Here is a 21,298-nt window from a genome sequence, read left to right on the forward strand (position 1 = left end):
TTTGACTTTAAAGCTAGCTGAGTAATAAAAAAAATGGAAGTAGAATTAATAAGATTTATTTGAGGGCGTTTGGCTGTTTTCCAATAGAGTACATTCTTCCACCTCCTTAAAAAAGTTCCCAAAGTTGAGACAAAAATCTCTCTTTAGTAATCTAAATGCAGGCTTTCCCTCTCTGTTTTATAATATGGCAACATTCCATGTTATAAAAGATTCGCAGGACATGAATCACGAAAACGCGTTTATAAATGAAGGCTGGATCCCTTTTGGGAATCTGGCTTTCCCCAGTTCTGAGGAATTAGTTTAAGAATCTGCTATTTCTCTTTCTGAAAGCTGATAAAATAATTCAAGTTGCCTATCTGCACCAAATGCACTCTCCTAATCTGCAGCGGAGGAAAAGGAAACAAAGACAGGGTGTTAAGATATTATACAGTAAATGTGTAGGAGTGCACAAGGCCACATTTTCAGTCCTTTGAGACAAACATTGTTTTCTTGTTTTTTTTTTTTCCTGTCAAGCACTAGGAGAAAACCTCCCTCCTCACTGCTTCCTCTAGCTGCCAAACAGCAGCATCGCCTCTGAGACGCTGAGAAGCCACCGCAGTTACCTTGCAGCCACGCCAGGCTGCTTCTGCTCTGCAAGGTGAAATGAGATGCCAACACAAGGACCGACACTTTCACAAATTCATTTTCAAAACTCCTGGTCACAAGCACCACCTACAAAGCCAAGCATTTCAGCAAGAAATTTTACCAACAAGAGTAAAGGTGCACCCCAGCTGCAGTAAATATTTCACCTGGCTCAGAGTCTAAGGCCAATGTGCAGCTGCACCTGCTTTCCAGTAATTCCAGTTCTTCATTTCTTCCTATCCCAGGACTGTTAAGCACTATGGAAATACAAATAAGCAAGCTGCAGACTGGGAGAGCTGGTGAATGCTTCCATGTAGCAATTAGCATGAGAAGCACCCTCACCTGGCAAGGAGATGAGAGAAAACTCTTTGCAAGGGATTTCCTGACTTGGGAAAGGTGATGCATGAAGACTATATACAGGACGGGGATCAGAAAGGTTTGAAGTCATTTGCTTAAGAAATCCATGAAAGAGCACCACAATTCAAGGGTGCTTTTATGAAAGCATTTAGTACCCACTGGACAGCACAACACACAGAAGTACACACACAAAAACTGAGACCCTTACGACTTGCCTTTAGAAAGAAAGGAAAATACACAGGAGCAGCAGATGTCAAATAGTTTAATCATAGCAATGGATACAATTTTGAGAAGGATTTGGAAAGCACGGTGGAAGACTCCTTCAGGTTACTCATGCCAACCAAAAAAACCCCACCGAACAAGAACAAGCCAGGTGGCTGATAGAGAGAACTGGGAAGAATACCCTGCTGGGACAGCTGGGCTGGGAAGAAAAAAGAAGTGCAGAGATACTGAAGAGGCAGGGCAGCCAGACAGAGCAATGGACTGAAAGGGCAGAACAAAGCAAAGAGACACTGTAGGAATTGATGATTTATTTTTACCACAATTAAAACTGAACTTATTAGATGACATTTTTTTGGTTTTTCAAGCTACATATAAATTTTGCTGAATTATGCCCATTTTCAATTAAACCGTAGGCTAATTTGGAAAATGTTAGTCCTACTGGAGTCATTTGCCGTGCTTTGCCCAGAGTACACCATGCCAGAGTGGTCCCCAAGCCAGACATTGCATTTGATGTTCCTAGCATGAGATTTTCAGAAGAACAAAGACACTTTCAAAAGAAAATTGGGTGTCTAACACCTGAGTTTGGAAGTTCTTGCCCATCTCAATTAGCCACCAGGCACATGGTTAAATATAAGCACATCCATCACTACTAGGAACACAGCACTGCTCTCCAGACGGGAACAACAGAACACAAACTCTTCTGAGAAACACAGTAAATTCTAACACTACCAAAAATAGACTAAATATGTTTTGGGCTATCTGCAAGCCTCTTCACAATTTATTGTTGTTACATACTAGGCAAATATTATTATAGATTACCCTCTAAGCCTTATTAGACACCAGAGAAGGCAGCTAGAGAGGCCTGGATTGCAGTCGAGTAAAGGTTGACTTCACTCTGCAACAATTTCCTCAGTAGGGTCTCTCCATTCAGCTGCAGAGTTTCATCAAGCTTGTACGGACACAGTATGCTGAGACTTCACCTCCTTGTTCTGAGTGAACTGAACCTGGGCAGCACGTTCAAAGGTTATTGCTGGGGTAAGAGGACAGACAAAGCATTATCAGATAAGCCCCACTTCCTTAGGAAGTCAGCTCAAATTAACAAGCACAGATTCTTCTCCCATAGAGGTGCAGATGGAAAACACCTAATCATCTGAACAAAGAACAAAGCAAAGGGGTGAAGGTTAAGGCCAAAAGAGAAATTTTGATCTTCAAGGCTATTGTGCTTCGCAGGAGAAGGAAATGGCTCGGAGTCATTTACACACTAGCATTTTAACCCATTCAAAAAAATTTTTTATACTTACTACAACTGGCAAATTAATACTGCGATAAGGTGAAGGATTCAACTTATGTATTTGCGTAAATCTGATACAGCTACACACATTTCCTGATATGCTTGAATTTGGTGACCTCATGGTCAACACACTTCCTTGAATTCTTGAGCTTCACAACGCAGCATGGAACAAGTACACTGAGCAAAGGCACACAAGTCTGATTACTTTGCATATATAAAAAACACCTCTTATGAATGCTATGACTACCCACTACGGCTTTTCAATATTTAATACAGATACAAAGCATAGAAACAAATGTACCCACATTTTTTGCAGTGCATAAACCTAGAATCGGATGAAAATACACAGAGGTTTCCCACTTCTCCAGTGCTTGCTGGATTTTACCGATACATAACGGAAATAAAACAGAAACTAAATATTCCAAAGCACATTTCATTGTTTGGGGGTACTGTTAGTCTCTGTGTAGTTCTCAAGACAGAGTATCTTCAGAGGAAAATGTCATTTGCCCACATTGTCAACTGCGCTTTACTCAATGTGAGGTTTAAGGGCCAGACCACGTCTCTCAGACTTTACAAAAAGGGCTGCAGAAAAAAGTCATTGTTCCTCAGAAGAGTCTTGTTATCTACATAATTCTGTCCTTGCCACTTCTCTTCAGCTCGTACGTCCTTATGAACTAATAAACATTAAAGAAGTTAACCTTATTAATGAAAGAGTTTATTTTCCTTAATCTGGCAATGTCCAAAAACTTATTTTGAACTATATGACCTTTAATCTTCTTTCCATCACAGGAAAAGCCTATTTAGTTTTATAAGAGAACACTGATAATTACTGAAGCAATTCCAAGTGTGGTTGTTTTTTAAACAACCGGCAATGACCTGAGGGTTGGAATCCTTCATTGTTTACAATGAAACCTGTGGTATTGGAATTATTTTTAAGGTACAATGAACCAAATCCAAAGAAAGTCTGTCTTCATGTGTACAAACAACATATAAATAGATCAAATGCTGAAATGCAGCTTTCACATTAAATAATATATTGAGAATAACAAGCAACAGTTACACAATATCCTTTTAGAGTGAATGTAAGGAATGAGAGTCACTTACGAGAAATAATTTGATTTTTTTAGTAATCGAGGGAATGGGCAATTCCTGAAACTTTAGATCTATATTTTCTGATAAATTCCCATTGTATTAATCTTTCTTGAGGCTTTAAAAGCTCTCATATTCTGCTATATTTCCACTTTTATTAAGTACCAGATGTGTCACATGAAGACATACTGCGGCATGTTATCATGTGTAGGCTACCTTTCCACTGGGGTGAGCAAATGCTTTCCTCTCTGCCCCACTCCCAAGTGGGCACTCCAGTGCTGCCATTCCCCTTCCAACCTCTCCAAAGAAGGAAGGTCTACAATATAGTATGACATTATCAGGACAAGTCTGTCCATGAATAATCACATAGCAGTTGGCATTTATTTCTTTCACATACTGGTTTAGTTGTACCTTATTCCCCTCCAGCTTTTCATTTATGCATATACATGCATATCCTCCTTTTAAGGTTGCAAAGCATAGGAATTAAGTACTCAGAAATACAAATATTGACTTCTAGAGTTGATATGCATCAGAGCTCATCTCTTTCCTAATTAGGTTTCATAGACCCAAGACAGACCATTGCCAGGCTATAAAGAATAAACATTAATGCTTGCACTGGTGCATGCATGTACACAGACAGACACAGCTAATGGAAACTAAGACTCACTCTGTCTCCCACACACATGCCTGCTCATGGTACTGGTACCCTCTCATTCTCTTGCTGTTCACAGCCTTCATGGGAGCCATGGACATAAAAGACATACAGGCACGCCTAACCCTGCTGTCTGAAGCTAATACTACTCCTCCTTGTCCACTTTGCTCCTCTCACAAACGTCTCCAGGCCCCTGCAAGGGACTTACAGTCCACTTACGCATCAGTTCTCATAGCAGCACAGCTAGCGACCCAGTGCCTCAACAGAAACTGATTCATTCATGTTACCCTTTCTACCCCTCTAATAGACTCTGACACCTCCAAAATACAGACAGCCTCAGCTCAGTTTTAGTGTACTGCTCCTTGTTATCCCCAGCTCTACAAGCATGCAGCACTTCCTTAACTGTATTCCTCTAACTGAAATAAATCACTTACTGCAATGCCAAAGGCACAAGCTGTAGTTGTTTTACAATTAAATTAACACCAGGTTTTCAATTTCAAATAATTTAGGCTGAATATTCAGCTTAGGCACAACATTGTTTTAAAAAAAATCACATTAAAAAGTTCAAATTTTGTTTCCAATTTCTGCTAAATGACTTCAAACCCAATTCAAACATAGACGGAGATCTCTCAGTCCACAGGAGTGAAAAAGATGCTAAAAAATTCCTAAGTTTATTCAGAATACTCCAAATGAGAAGTTAACATCTTGTCTGTTGGTTGGATTTAGCTATCTTAGAAAGTTTCTTGATTTTGCTTGACATAAATAAACTAGCAGCTCTTTAGCTGTTTCACAGAGGGTCTCAGAATGGAAGATACTGTTATAAAGTACTCTGCAGGGGGATAAAACACTTGAGCAAACTCTGCACCATTAAAATAATGCTCAGAAAAAGGAACAAAGCAATGAAGAGCTGAACATTTTAAAATAATATGCAAGATGGCTAGGACGCATACGTATCATTTTTATTGCTGTAAAATAAAGCAATGCTTTTCTGTCATTCCTTTTAGAACTTAGCAAAAGCAGTGAACTGAGTCCCTGTATATAACCCACCACAAAGTGCTGAGATAGCAGTGTCTGTAAGGCTAATGATGCCACACCTCATTTAAAACTGAAAGGAGCTCATAGAAAATTGAGACTGCTACCAATAGGACACAGAGTGAGTCAGTTCCACAAGTCTCTCCTGACCTGATTCACACTTAGAATAAGAACACAAACCAGAAATTTTCAAAGCCACAATTGCACTTCATCTCACATCTTCACATCATTTTCACATGACCATCACTACCATCGTCTTTTAACTTGGATCTGCCTTTTCTCCCTCAATCCTCCCTTGAAAGCAAGATTCTTCTCCTGAAGATCCCTTTTTTTTCCTTTCTCTTCTCAAGGGTGACTATAAAGGGCTGTGAAGAGGGAAAAACAACCTTGGATTTTACACACACAAGTCATTCCAACTTTGCTATCTCTGTTTAACAGGGTTCTTCCTTCCTGCTATTATTAGTAAATCTCATGCTTTACTTCTGTCAGTATTGAGCTGGCAGATGATGTACAAAAGAAGAAGGATTTCTTACTTATTAGCTTCTGTCACCAATAAATCCTTTATACCTACACACTGGCATGGAAAAATCTCTTCCAGTGAAAGGCTGTTCGTCACATTTTTCATGCATTGCTGCTGATATGTTTAACTTTTTTGTTTCACTACTCAGCAGTGAAGCAGCTATTGTTTCCAAAGTGCTGAGCAAGTCCGGCTGTGGGAATGAGAGACGTGCGACAATTCTCAATCCTCTCTCTGGTGGCTGCAGAGTGAGGTGCCCAGGCGCGGGGGGGAAAGGCAGGGGCAAGGGGAAGCCTAACAGCAGAGAAGAGAGAGTTAATTGGACCACTAACCTTTTGGTGTAGTTATATGAATGACATGTTCTGCTCCAGTTTATTTTCATCTTCTATTCCAGTATTTTATTCCTTAGTAAAATTTCTGCTCTTTATGCATCTTATCAGGTCCATCCAGATATATAGTGCATGACTCACAAGGCCAAGCACATTCTTATAAGCTTACCTGTCTAAATCCAGAGACTGGCAAAACCTCTAATGTACATTTCATGGTATGAAACACCAACATCTCACTTTTTCTTACTTTTGTAAAATCCTCTTCTACGATAGCTTGTGCCAGTCTCACTGCGAAGCAAGTCATTAGAACCCACAAAGCATTTAAAAATAACACCATCTCAGCCACCTTTGGAGAGTACTCTGCTTTTCCCATTTCTGCAATTTTCCATATTAAAGAGCTATACACTGGATATGTACAAGGATCATATTTGCAAAACATTTAGATGACAATGCATATGCCTGAGGGACATAAATATTTGACTTTAGAATAATACATACAGAAAGTCTTTGTGAGCTATGGTAGAAGAGATTAAAAAGATCAGAGGTACATATACGTATTAGGAATGCAAGTGACAAGTATCATTTTTTTCCAAATACAATAATTAAAAAAAAAAATTGACTATCATTAAAGATAGCAAAAATTAATGCACATTACTTCAAAAGAAGAGATGAACTGGAGGGAATTATTACCAATACTTGTTAACTTCTTATTAAAGTGATCAGTTCACCAAATATCTGCGCTTAGATTGCAGCATCTTATTCATCTTAGTTCCCAAGTCCCATGAAACAAGCAGCTAAATGCTATCACAGATCACCTGTGCCCTCTGACGAGAAGGTATTTCAAAGCTGTGAAGTGCTGCTCGTGACTAACTATGCTGATTTGTGCAAGATAATAAGCCTCAGTAACCACATATATACACGTATTGCCTCTGAATTTGCAAACACATAAGTATATGACTAATTCTGTCTTATGAATAAAAGTATGCATAAACTTACATTCGCACTCTTGGCAGGAGCCCAGCTGCAGGAGCCTGTGACAGGCTCGGTCCTTAGTCTTCAGTACGGGAGAGCTGAATGCTGAACTGGGCCGTCACATTAGGTACCTGAAGTTAAAAGATTCATATATAATCCATCTGGAAGAATGCTACACTAGAGGATCACTCAGAAAAGATGTGAAATTATAAATATACCTTCTGTGTTTAAGTGTGTAGCGAGGAAAACTAATACTATTTTGCTGAAAGCCTGTTAGTGACCTAATTCTACGGGCAGCTATTGTAATGCTGAGTGCTTGCTCCCATTTCTGTCTGCAGTAATCACTGCCCAAACTCCAACCCAGAGTTACCTACCGATTAGCAAGCATGCATACAGCAGGGCAAAAGGATAACAGACAAGAATCTAATGATTTCAAGGATACATTCTTTGCATATTAACACCATCTGCACCACTCGTTAGTTGAAATATGGGGAAGCAACCGGAAAACATTCATATTTCAAAGTACCAGTTATCACAGCTCAAGCAAATAAATACATAAAAGTCATTGAAAATAAAAGTGCTTACAACTTATTCTGTATGGATGAGGCTACCTTACAAAAGCACTCGATCCAACAGTGCACGAGAAAAACTACCTGTTCATTACCAGTGGAAATGGTTTAATCCAGTACAACGTCGATTTATACACAGGATCAAATGATTACTTAGAACAGTTAGGGTCTGAGAGATCGTCTATTGTTGCAAAGCCTAAAGCAATGCAACTATTTAGCTCAACGAGGTTACTTGATCAGAGTTCTCAATTACCCACACAGAGAAAGGATTTAAACATAGCTCACAATATATGAGAGACGAGAGTCAATGCCATGTAGTAGGCCTGCACTGAAAAGTGCACACTGTGAAAAGTAAAGCTAGTTAAGTATTGACAAAGCTCTTCAAGGATGGGGTGAACTGACTGAAATAAAAAATAAGACTGGAAGCATTCCTAAAAAAATTCTAAATATGGGCTCAATACAAGTCTTCCCAGACTAAAGTCTTCGGTTCACTTTACACCAATGTCAGACTAGATTAGCATAAATTTTGCATAGTTGTCACATTAATAAGCATTTTAATGGTGAAGGAAGACTATATACAGGGGACAAACTACAGACTTAGAGGTAAGGTTTTAAATAGGGGTCACATGACAGCTTGCTGGATTTACATCCAGAGTGATCCTGTCATTTGAAACATGAGGCAACATTTGGTCAAAAATATCTTCCTTCAAAAATTTCCTAGCATTTTGAAAAAGAAACAGGCCAATTGCATTTAATCTGGAGGAGAAAGCTGTTCTATATTGGGAATCGTGACAATGCTGTTCTAGCAGATGAATTATGAGTTACGTGCCTGGAGACCGGTACACTAAAGACTTCTCATAGCCATGACCTTTGGAAGAGTATGGAGCAGAGGGAAGGAGGGGAAAAGGAAGAGGAACAGGTAGACTCCAGGGAACAGATATTATTATCCTCAGAACCAGCAGAAACCCTAGCAGAAGTAAGAGAGTTTGACGTTTATGTCCACCTCACACACACAGTACTTCAGTGCTTGTTGCACATAACTCAAGACAACGCACTGAATTCTACAATATAAATAAATCACATTTTTGTTTTGGTTTTTCTCTCTCTCCTTCCTCTCTCTCTTTGCCTAGGATTAAACATTAAAAGCTTATCTCCTTGGTTTTAGCTCCAGAGTAGCTGTAAAACCTCAGAGGTCAAACATCTCTTTTGCCGCAAGTGCTGAACTTGATCCAGAACATGAAATATTGTGAAAATTAGTTGTAGCTGGAATACTTATAACTTACATTCACCTCTGGGCTTCAGAGTCTGCAGAAGCCCCACCTATAATACTGACCACTATAATTTTCATCTGAAGTTCATTTGATTTAAGCAGCATTTTTGCCCTGCAGTAATATTAAGACCAATTATTTGAGAAAGATATTTTTGAGCTCTGTCCTCACTGATTTTATAGTTAAGAGAGGCCATTAGATCACCCAGTTCAAGAAGGGCAAATCCATGGTCAGCCATACAAACAGGGTTACATCACACGATGAGCAGCATTGCTGTCTTGGCGCAAGACCTTCTGGGTGACCATGTTAAGTCCTGTTTGGAAGGGAGAAGGGCTGCCAGGCTAAGGCAGATACCACCAGACAGCCCCAAAAGGCAACTGCCTGCCCAGGCCAGCCCCATGATGAGCAGAGACATGCCTCGTCTCCCAGTTGTCCAAATCTCCCTCTCCTCTAGGCTCTCCAAGGTATGTGGGATGTGCTGTGCAACTCTCAAACATGCAAGTAATTTGAAATGCAGCTTGTAAAGTTACAGAAAGCATGAATATCAGAGATGCTCAAACCACCCTGGTGGACTGCAATGTGGAGGTACCTTCACCCCCAGCCTAAATGCAGACGGGCTCACCTTCGCACTGTTTGGTACCAACATGTCCAAGTCTGGACTATACCACTTTGCAGCAAGTGGCCCAGGTCACCATCTGGCTTCAAACCAGCTTTTTCTGTGCTTCTACATTCAAAGTGCTTGAAATGAAAAGAAAGTATTTTTTAAAGCTTTAGGCTGAAATGTGTGGCATGCTGAAGGGCACAACGTGGGGGGCATTTGAGGGCATAAAGCCAGCTGGGGTGGACTTGGCTTGTTCTGCTCACCATGCTAGCCAAGCTTGCCATAGGCCATATCCACACCATCCAGAATAAACGTTTAACCATGCTATCTAGCCAACTGAGCCTGCATTTCCTCTTGGAGGTAAGTAATTGATTTATCCAGGGAGCAAAACTAGTTTAGACGGATGGCTGAGTGCCAGAAGTAAAACATGGACCATTTCTGAGCCAGACTGACAGTGTAAACCACCTTCAACCACCCCTGTTACTTGTGCTTTTCTTGTACCTTTAAGCAACTTGTGCAATAATGACAAAATTATGCAAGCATAAGAAGCATTCTAGCATACTTTTCAGACAGTGTTTATCACCTAAAGAAATTGTACAAATGTATTGCTTTATTTAAATTTCATGATTTTGCACTACAAACTACCAGGCTACCTTGGTATGAAGCTATCAAGGTTCACTCAATATTACAAAGCTATTATCAGTGCAGCTACAGGTACACAGCAAGCACAAATATATACCTCTATTTTAGGAATATATGTATATTCCAAAAGAAAGTGCTTTTGACCGATGATCAAAATGCAGTAAGCTATACTGGCAGAGAACACTGGTATAATATTGCTCATCAATATAGAAGCACGCCTCCGCAGAAGATCAAAACCCCACAGTAATTCTCTAACCAGTGTTACTGTATCAGTGAAACTATTTTGCTGGTGAGGAAAATGCTGCAGCAGAAAAGCAACCCAAGGAAAGCACTACTTTATCTACTTAAGACTTCAGGAAATTTCAGGAGGCCAAGGCTGGCTGAAAGGCTGTGCTTTTTGGTTTTGCACGAAGCTGCTCCTAAATTGTTGGGTTTACAGGTGAGAAAGGAGACTCTGCTTCCTGACAACACATGGGCCGAGAGAGGGGGAAGCCATCCTGCTCCCAAGTGCTCCCCTAACACCAAGCTGGCAACATGGGCTACCCATCCTCTGCTGTGGGCCGTGCCATGGGTCCGGTTTTTGGCAGGGTAGGAAGCGAGGCAGAAGGACCAGGGAATTGCTACAGTGCTGTCCTTGTTTCCATGACACGTGCTTTTATAACTTGTGCTCCCTGAGGTAAAAGGCATAATTTGGACTCAACAGCTGACAACTCAGCAGTTCTCTGCCTGTGGGATAAGGGAAAGCTGCTTCTGTTGTAGCAACAGTCTTTGACCTCACTCCAATGCCAGCTCCAGACCGTGCATGGGAAGGAGGGGAGACATATGCCCTTCAAAACCTTACACCCTGACCAACATTCATACCGATGGGTTAGGAGTTATTTTTAGTTTAAGCACTTTTTGCTTGCAGTGAAACCTGCTACTAGGAGTGATTCCAAGAGACGGCAGCAGGGAAAGGCAGACAGCAGCAAAGTAGCAAAAGTCCCTTCTGAGTGTTTCTGGTGGTTGCAGGAAGTGCAAGAACCTTATAGAGGCACAGCAGGAGGGCTCCCACAACCTGAAATTTAGGGATTGCAAATTTTCCAAGGGAGGGAGGACAGCAATGATCAGCAAAAAACTGATGGCGCATATGTAGAACAGTCCCTGGATATTCTTCTCAGTGTCACATCAGAACCTTCATTATAATTACCATCTGCTAGTTTATAAGTCAGTAAGGCAGGCAAAGAACATGTTGCATTTGCTGGTGATCGGTATACTAGCTGCCTTTCCACGCCCCAAAGGCAGGTAAGAAAACAGGTCTAGCCATCTAGGAATTTCTATGGCCCCCATCATTGCCGTGCTATTGACTCTGGAAGAGATCCATAAGATTCTGGAAGATGATCCCTGGAGACATTTAAGCACCTATAAAAACTGAACTTTTGATGCTTAAAACTAAAAGAACATGTTCCAAAAGCAATTATTCCCTGCCTGTGTCTGCTGATAAAATGTGCGCAGAACCACAGAATCAGGTTCCCCAGAAAAAGCAGAAGCCATTGCTTTTGTTTAAAGACATAGTCAGAAAAAGAAAGCAGCGGTGGTGCTCTCTTTCCTAAGGCAGCCCAGCCACTGCAGCACGCGCTGGGGTATGGGGAACACCTCTGTCCACCCCAGGGACTACTCGAAGTAACGAGTAAGGATGGAGACTTCTCCAGCCTTTCTGTAGACGGCATTCCTCTCCACGGCTTAAGTAACCACTGACTTGGAGCAGGACTCTGTGTCCTTGTGAGAGGTCACTCACTGGAAGCGAGGGACCACAGGCTCCAGGTCCTGCTCCCAAGGATTATTTATATCTTTTACATTAGACTGTTTATGGAATGAAATACTTCAACCAGCTTTGGGGCACAGAGCACAATCACCTCTCAAGCCTTATCCAGAAGTAATTTATTTTTCTTATTTTTAGACAGAAATTTGATGCCTAACAGTCAAAAAGGAGTCATAACTAAATCTCAGGGGAAAAGACACACCAAAACATGAATCATTTCAACGAATTCTAGCTAGTTATGGTAACAGGAGTAGAATTGACATTCATACCTGTTCTCCATGTCTCCCTGCATGCGAATCAATGTCTAATGCAACAGCATCTCAAAGAGCCACCAGTATCTCATTTGAGTTCTTGGTCCTTCCACCTATGCCTGTATCTTTAAACCTCCGTTATCAGACCTTTTCTTCTACTGCTAATTAACATCCTTTCACTTAAATCACCACTGTATTTCAACATCAGTCTGAATCTAAGATCAATAAGTATTATTGAAAATGGAAGAAAACTAACTCCAAGAAATTTCCTGATTTCTTTTTTCTGTTTTCCCTTCCATTATCCAAAAGCTGCCTTTCAACAGCTCAAATAAGCTTATTACAAGGTAATATAAACTATCATTTAAAACTGTATCAGATTATTTTTGCTTTCATTCAGCAAATGTATCAACACAACAGGAACTGCTGAATTTAGCATCCTCTGCATTCCTCTGAGCACCAGCACACGGCGTAAGTAGACAAGAACCTCATTTACCTGGTCACATCATCTATTGGGTCATTTGCAGAAAAACATAATCCATCTGCATCAGCCTTGTGATGCATTGCACTCTGCAAGATAGAGTTGGTATTTATAAACACATAGATTGTTTAAGACTGCCAGACACTTTCTTCTGAGGTACTGTTTCATCTTTCAGGTGGAATTCCTATTAACATAACCGAGTTTAAATACATCTTCTCATAAGGCTCAAAACTTGCTGTCAGCCACCCACTGGATTAAACAATCCAATATTCATGCTCTAAGAGAGCTGTTTCTAATAGATTTACAGACTCTGTTCTAGCATTACCTATGCATATTAATAAATTCAGATTTTTTTTGAATCTTTACTAAAGCCCGAGATACAGGATGTTGAAACACATGTGACCTTACAGCCATAGATCATAACTCATCAAGCACTTTAAAATTGAAGCCCCGTGAATTCCCTGCTAAAGTAGCAGCAGCAGCTTTGCCACCCGTGAAAAAAAGTTTCTCTCTCTTGGAGAGCATCTCCACCCCTATGGCTGTTCCCAGTTATTCTGGACTTGCCTTTGGCAAGTCTGCGAGAATGCCCTCACCTGAAGGTTAAGCCTCTCCCTTTCCTCAGCACACCTGTAAAGGGATTCTGCACAATCTAACTCATAGATAGTGCTTGCCACTGGTTGCTCTAAGTGACTGAAGTCATATGTTTGGAGAGTGCACAATGGAAACTGTTATCACTTAATAACGCTGATAAAAGTTTGAATAGGTGAAACAGTGATAAGATGAAAGGATGTGAAGACTAAGTATACAGAAAGCAAAATCAAACAAAATCTGGTGATCTAGTGGCTGCCTAAAAGCTATACTCCGCTCCAAGTTAGTGATTTTTAAGCTTTACATTTGCAGACTTCTGCAAGATTTTCCAGTTTAGGTACATAGCACTGCAGCCTACTGACACTAAACTGTCTTTTCTTAGTAGCCTCAGCAGACCTGCAGACCCCTATCCAGCTAATGACAGGCAACCCATGCCAAGCAATACCAACCAACTGCAGATACAGCACTACTGGTTCTGTGGATCCACTCCCTGCATTTGCTTCTGTCTCTTCCACATCCTAATCCTTCCCCTCATCAAACATATTTTTTGTTTTGACCTTGACTCACATTGGGGCCAAATCCAGGAGACTTCTATGCGCATGCTTACCTTTATCACCAAAAATGTACAGAAACCAAAGCTTAGCTTTACTACCAAAACCATACAACATACAATGGTTGAGAAGTTAAGGACAAGCACAGACTTTTTACAGATAGAGGTGCTCGTGCATTCTTCCCTACAGCATGTGCAAAGCTTTACATATAAAGCACTTGGGCACTGATGGATCTACATTAAACAACATACTGTCTCAGGTGGCACTGCCACATGCTGATTTGAGAGGGCACATGGTATGACATGGACTTGAATCTTCCCCACAGCTACTAAACCTGCTAAGTCTGATTAACAGTCTGGATTCATGCTGTGGAGTTGAACTAAGGGCTTAAGAAGAATTTAAAGAATTCTTTTACAGTAAGGAAAAAAGGCAGAATAGACTTCCAGGTGAGATGTCAATGGCAAGTCACATTGCCTTACTTAGGTAACAAGCTGGGTTCCAAATACAGCAGAACGCTACCCAATGCCCATGCTTCCCTGAAGGGAATTTGACAGGACATAGCCAGTTTGATTATGGAATACAAATATTTGACTATTTTTGCCGTGGAGATTTTAAGTGTGAAAATCTGTGGAAAAGAATCAAAGTGACAATTCCTACACAACAGCTCACAGCCTAAGTCTCCGTGGCACCAGATGATTATAATATCTATCCAGAGCTTTACTCCCATTTATAGCCAAGTTCCCAGGCATCTACCACCGATTACAATTAAAAAACAAACAAACCACATATATCACCAATTCCTACCGAAGCAACACACAGCATGACAGCACAATATGGCCAGTTCAAATCTACTTACACATGTTGAATTTTAACAAGGGAGTGATGTTCTTTCCAGAACTGCCTCAGAGGCTTAGAGAGATCTTTTTTAAACACTGTCTCTAAACACACTAGAAATTCAATCACTCAAAATAGACACAGCAAGCTGCCACTGCGCCGGTGTCCCTGTAGAGCCAGCGTGCAGTGAGGCGCGCAGCACGTCTGGATGCTCCCCAACGGCAGAAGGGGCTCTGGATTCCCCTCCCAAGCTCCCCTGTTTTGGAAGGGTGCTACTTATTTAAAAAAAAAAAAAAAAAAAAAAGCACAAAAGGAGGCATAAGTATTATTTACCCGCTGTTCAGTCCTTGAACCAACCAACCTGCCGTCCAGCAGAATGAGCTGTTGACAAAACACGGCCTCTATTTAAGCCGCAGGCTGCGGGCAGCAGCAGAGGGGAGCCGCCGGTCTCCCCGCCGTGCCCCCGGGGGAGGCTGCCGCGCTCCGCTCCCGCACCGCCCGCGACCCCCGCCGCGGCCCCGCAGCCGCCGCCACCTGCCCCCAGCCCCCGCCCGGCCCCGAGCCGCAGCGCCCGCGCCGGCGGGGAGGCGGGGAGGCAGGCGGTGGGCTCGGAAAGCCCCCGCGGCCCCGCCAGACCCTGGCTGGGCTGTCAGCCCCCCCCCCCCGCCTCCGCCCCTCCTCGCCGGCACCTCCCCGGGGCGGGCGGAGGGAGGGATGGAGGGGGCATCTACCATCGCGCCCCTCGGGCCGCCCCCTCCCAGGTGCGAGCGGAGCCCCGCCGCGGGGCCGCCGCCGGGAGAAGCCGCTCCGCCCGGGGCCCGGCACTCACCCGCCGCCGCCTCGCCGTGCCCTGCGGCAGCCTCATGCCGCGGGGGGTGCGCGGGGGCTGCCCGCGGCGCGGTCCCGGGCGGCCCAGCTCCGGCGGGCAGCAGTGCGCAGCGCCGACAGGAAGGAGGGATGGAGCCGGGGCGGGAGGGAGGGAAGGAGTGGAGGGAGGGAGGGATGGAGGAGAGGGGCTGGCGGGCTGCCTGCGGGAGGAGCCTGCGCCGCGCACCGCCCGGCGCCGCCGCCACCCCGGCCCTGCCCCCGGGGCACCGCCGCCTCCCGCCGCCCGGCCCGGCCCCGCCGCTGCTGCGGCCGCGCTTGGTCGGAGGCGGTCCGCCGGTAGTCCTGGCTTTATCGGGCCGAAGCTATCCAGGATTCAGGCTGACATCCGCCTGTGGTCGTGCCGCCGGGGTGCCGTCGGGACTGAGTTGTTTCAGATACTTCAGCGGCCGGTGGTTTCGCTGGGTCCCCAGTGGGCTGTTACGAGCGTGCTGCGGGGGTGGATGAAGTCACGGGTCTGATCTGATCATTTCAGGTTTTCTGCGTGACACGGTCAAATACCCTTCTTAGAAAAGTATCCCGAATATCTCCAGTGCTGCCAGCCCTCCAGGGTTTGAAGCAGTGGGCCTGGCCCTCCAAACCCAGGAGATTCTTGACTTGTTTTATCTTTGTATTTGCCTCTAGTTTTTGAGGTCTGCGACTTGACCTCCAACATTTCTTTGAAGCCACAACAGCTACATGCCAGCCTCTCTTTTAAATTAAACTTGAAATCCTCACAATCCCGCAGTCTCAAGAGTCGGGCAATTAAAAAAATATATACCACGAGGCCCATAAAATCAGAAGACTTGGCAAACCTGTGGCTTCTCTCTTGTTCCCCAGTGAACCACAGCAGAACAGGGAGAAAAAGCAACTGCTCGGTTTTCCTGGCATTTTTCTGCCTACGTTTTTCTACAGAGGTTTTCCAAGTTGCTGTAGATTGTTTTTCTAAGAACCTAGATGACAAAGAACTGCAAATACTTGTATGGAGGTCCTGGGCCAGGCTTGTGTCCCCTCTTGACTAAGTAGATGACTTAAGGTCCCTAAAGCCAGAGTCTGCTGTCATCCTGCACATTCCCTGCTCAGGCTAAGTGAATATAGGCTATTTTGTAGACAAATCTTCCACCATTTCCTCCTTTCCAGTGTTTTTGCTTGTGCAAAGAATTGAGGCTTCAGTAGGCCAGCAAGAGACGCACGAACCTTGTGGTTAGGTCATGCATCTGAACATGAGTTCAGATCTCTTCTGGCTCAAGAGCACGCTTGACTTCAGGCCTTGTATCCTGAGACAGATGTCTATCCATTGACCTTTGTGATCTTCTCAAGAGGAAGGACTGAGTCTCCTTATACACACACCATTCTAGGGAAAGAATGGGGTTTTTTACACAGCATTTGGAGAGAAGCCCTGGGCTGTGAATCCTAAGCAGAAGCTGATGTCTTCTCCTGATGCACATAGAAGCATTCATAACTCCAAGGATGGACAGACTTCAAGAGAGTTCTCTTAGGGGTCTTCTATCTAGTAGGTTTAAGCAGTTACCTTTCCAGCACATCAGTCAGCATTTCACAGTCCCAAATTGCTCCCCACTGGGAAGGTCTGCTGGATGGCTAATGCTGTGGTCTAGACTTTACTGCAGGCACCAAGAGGTTTGGTATGTCAGCTTCCTAAGACCATTTCTGCATTTAGTTCCTTCTTCCCATTCTAGCCCAGAAGCCCCGCCGCCCTCTTTCCATGCAAAAGCAGCCACATCACAATGAAACATGGAATATCCATAGCACCAGAAGGCTTGGGGAGAAGGTGGCCATTTCATTGTATGTGACCCATCCAAGGGAGGACTGCCTCTGCCTTTCTCTGTTTCCAGACCTCATTAATTGAAGCCTGGTGCCCTCCCTAGAGTCTGCATCCAAGGCTCAGAAGGATGCAGCTTGTGCCTGTGCCATGGATGACAGACCCGCAAATGCAGATTTCCGTCCACAAAAGCAACACAAGAACTTTCTTTCAAAGGCACTGAAAATGTTACATGAAATTGTACTACCATTCTTTTCTGCAGCTCATGTTATTTCACCTTTAGTACCTTTAGTACCTTTAGTACAGTCTCACAGGCATCTCACTGGTCAGGAAGCCCTGTACCATGTACATGGTACCATGTGTACCATGAGTAATTGCAGAAGTTCTGACTCATTTTCTATATGATGAAATCAAGCAATAGTAATTTTTACTATTTTCTCTTTTTAATTACCAAGGCAGTGTCCCTCCCTCAATTCATGGACATTCTATACAGGAACTGAGGAAAGAAGTGTGGGTTTAGTTTGTTTTTTTTTAAGTGGAAAAATGTGATTGTGAAATTAGAAGAAGCTGACAGGAGAAATCAGAGGTAGGGGTAGTTTCTGAAGTGATTTTAAGGTTTTGATACTGTATTAATGACTGAATCTTTAATGACTCAGTTGGAAGTTAAGAAGCTTTCTAGATCTGATGCTCTAGATGATCTAGATGATGATCTAGATTTAAGACAAGTCTGTACAGTACGAGTTTCAAGGTGATAAAACTACAGATGGTTGGTATCAATTATCTCTTTTTTTTATAGAGTGAAATATGCTAATTTTAATATAAACGTCCCCTAGACAAATGACTGGTCTAATTACCCTACTACTTCTGATCCCCAGAAAATATGTTATCTATGCATCCTGTCTCATCATGAGACCTTCCCTGTAAAATATCATAGCTGCTATATTTTATAATGAAACTTATCTGCATGTAGTACATATATACAGGCCATTTATTTTGTTTCCTGCCTTATCTCTGGTTTCCAGAAAACGGAAGGACAGATGCTGGAACGTACACTGTGTCTTTATATACTCACTGTAGGATTTTGTCATTGATTTTAACAGCAGCAGGGCTGTGCCTTTCAACATTAATATTTTGCACAGTGAGAGAGGAAGGTCTCTGGACAGTAGGCTAGTTTTAGTTTATCTTAGTTTATCTCGGTGCTTAGTATTACTTAGAGAACACTATATCTGCTGTCTAGGTCAGAAAAATCTTCTTGGGGCACGTAAATTCCAAATGAAAGTGAGAAGCCCAGCTAGGATGTTTTCATTAATGAGAGTTTCCTGGAGCCATTTAGTCTTGTATTTAAGGGTGTGTTGGTTATTTATGGCAGAGAAAAAGAACGGATGTGTTGATGTTCTGGAACTTTTCCTTTGTGCATTGTTTCCCATTTCACAGTTGTATTTGGCACCCACTTTCCTCCAGCAATAAAGAATATTAAAGAACTTCCTTTGCTGAGAAGTTGTGTGCACATTTTACAAACCATACCGTTTAACCAGAAGTGTGAGAGGTAGTACTTCTACCAACACTTATGAACACCAGAGATTGTCAATATATAATATTGCCAGCAAAGGCCTGCCAGTGATTCTTTTTATGGACTATCTATTCCTGTTTTCTTAAAAAAAAAAAGGTTATATAATACAACCAGCAAAGCAAATTTGGGTCTGACTGAATGTATTCAGGAAAGCCAACAGCAAAACTCACACTGGCTGTGATAAAAGCAGGAGTAGCCTCTGTTCATGCCAAGAATAACCTCAAGTACTGTGGATAGTGCATGTGTTTTGGTGCACTCACAAAGCAACAGCTCTTTCCTATGAGGTCTCAGTGAAAGCATCCCTGTGTTGTCAAGCTGGTGCAGAGCTATTCTTGGAAATGAGTACACTGACCCCATAGAAATACACTCTTTGTAATTAATATTTTTCAAATACAGAGAATTTTCTTCATCCTTAGGGACCTATGCCTGTAAACCCAGTGACATGTTGGCAATATATTGCTAAAGGGCTTCAAAAAATTCCCCGGTCTCCCCCGTCTGCAGGAAAACTGTATGGTCTATTGTGGTGTTTGTGTTTGCAGGGAGAAGCAATGAAGGACTTTGATCTACTGACCTGCACTAACTTAGATACTGCCATGAATTTAAGAAGAAATGGAAAGAAAAACACTACTTGCCAAAAACATTTAAATTGAAGGCACTTGCATTCCTTTCACTGGAAAAAATTCTACCTCAGATGCCTGAAAAATGCGTGGTGTGGAAGTGTTGGATTCAGTACCGGTAATAAGACCCTTATGGTCAGCAGTGAGGGTAAAGCTTTTCCCATGCAGTACAGACAAGCTAGCAGGTGGATCTCATTGCCATACACTGCCAAGTGTCAAGGTCTTTGAGTCCAGGGTCATTTGCGCGGAGGACAGAGGACTGTTGAGTCCTCACTAAGTACATTGGGTCTGTCTTGACTGGCAACAACAAACAATTTTTTTTGAGCAGGTCTTTTATATCTTCATGAATCAAGCAGTTATGCAATGATTTTGCCTCAGACCCTTGCTTGTCTTATCTTCCAGGAGGTTTTGGAAAAATTTATGCCCATTGGCTTATTCCCTCATTTTGCCATCTTTATGGCTACTGTCTGTCTTCCTCTTGGGAAGATGTTATCTGAGCCCATGTTATCAGAGCATGGTTTTGGGGGTGACGAGTTGCCTATGCTATGGCTTTATCAGAGCAAGGGGACTGAACTTTTTGTCTCATCTTGTGGTCTTGGTGTGAATAACACACTCCTCACCGTTCCTTGATTTGACTGCTATTGCTCATGTCCATCATTTCCATTAATGCTCATTCTTTGCACTCTTCCTCTAGTGTGTCTTCTATTGCTTCCACATCTAGGCATTTCCATTCGTACTTCATCCAGATGAGTCTTAATACTTCAGTTAGAAATGTCTACAGTGGCTACAGTGAACTAATGCCTGAGAAGGGACCTACTGCTGAAGTTCCTCTGCTAAAACAACCTACATGCTGTAAACTGATTAACAGTTGCAGGCCTGCTTCCCAATCATCTAAGCATTTGTGCCATCCCGCAGTTGATTATACTGGTAGTGTAAAGTTCAGCACATGCTTAATCATCGTGTTGGATGCATCCCATTGCTGAATCCCATACAGTAGCATGACAGGTCAGTCTTCAAGTCAGTGAAATAAGATACAGCATAGTTCTTGGAAAGAAATGAAACTAAATAGAAATTTCTGAAGAAACACCAACAAATGGTAACAATCTTACTAACCGTGGAAGGGTTGGTGGAACCAGTCCTAGAACTAAGTCTGATTTATGGATATGAAATTGAAGAAGCTTACTTTGCACAGTAGTGGAAGGGCCTAATTACATCATGAAAAAGGGGATTTATGAGAGTCAGAAGCTAATTTAGATTTGTAATAGCCAGAGAAGCATGGAAATCTGCAAATAAAAGATACTGAGAACATCTCAGACATTCATATACTCTTAATATTGCAAGGCCCTCCACTGGCTTGCCAACATCAGTGTATCACATTCAAAAACACTGCCTCGCTCTGTGCAACTTTCAACAGTGCTCCTTATTTAGCAATTCTTGTCACTGTGGTGTTGGCTCTATTTTCAATGCAGTGCCATTCCCGTCAGTCATACCTTTATGCTCACCAGTTTATCAGCTAGATATTGCCATGCTTTCTCTATTTCTATGAGATCCCACAAGAAATGTCGCCTGTATTACAAAGCTTAGTAAGTTGATGCTTCAGATTTTCTGTGCTTCAGTCCATGGCCTGAACACGTCTGATGAATGTTGGATGAATTTGAAGCACCCTAAGCTGCTATGAACTTTACATGCACTCCAGAGCTGATCTCTACATCAACAGGAGCCATTCAACCAGAATTCATGTAACTCAGCTGAGCTGCCAGCTTCAGTGAATCCTGAATAAGTGGCTAGAATTTTCAAAATTCTCC

General features: G+C 42.7%; 1 protein-coding gene across 2 annotated transcripts in view; it reads right to left on the reverse strand.

Annotated features, from left to right (window-relative positions):
- LOC309602655 (leukemia inhibitory factor receptor-like) overlaps positions 1-15,589 on the reverse strand; it is a 54,978-nt gene extending 39,389 nt beyond the window's left edge. Inside the window, exons 1-2 of one of the 2 annotated variants that reach the window (XM_082336415.1) lie at positions 15,492-15,589; positions 7,107-7,213 (exon numbers count right to left, since the gene is read on the reverse strand). The gene's annotated coding sequence lies outside the window, so the exon portion shown is untranslated. Of the gene's footprint in view, positions 1-7,106; positions 7,214-14,995; positions 15,020-15,491 lie in introns of those variants that run through there. The other variant, XM_082336416.1, reaches the window with a different exon arrangement.
- Between the last annotated feature and the right edge of the window lie 5,709 nt (positions 15,590-21,298).

The sequence above is a fragment of the Platalea leucorodia genome (genome assembly GCF_965183815.1).
Source record: "Platalea leucorodia genome assembly, chromosome: Z".
NCBI classification, from domain to species: domain Eukaryota; kingdom Metazoa; phylum Chordata; class Aves; order Pelecaniformes; family Threskiornithidae; genus Platalea; species Platalea leucorodia.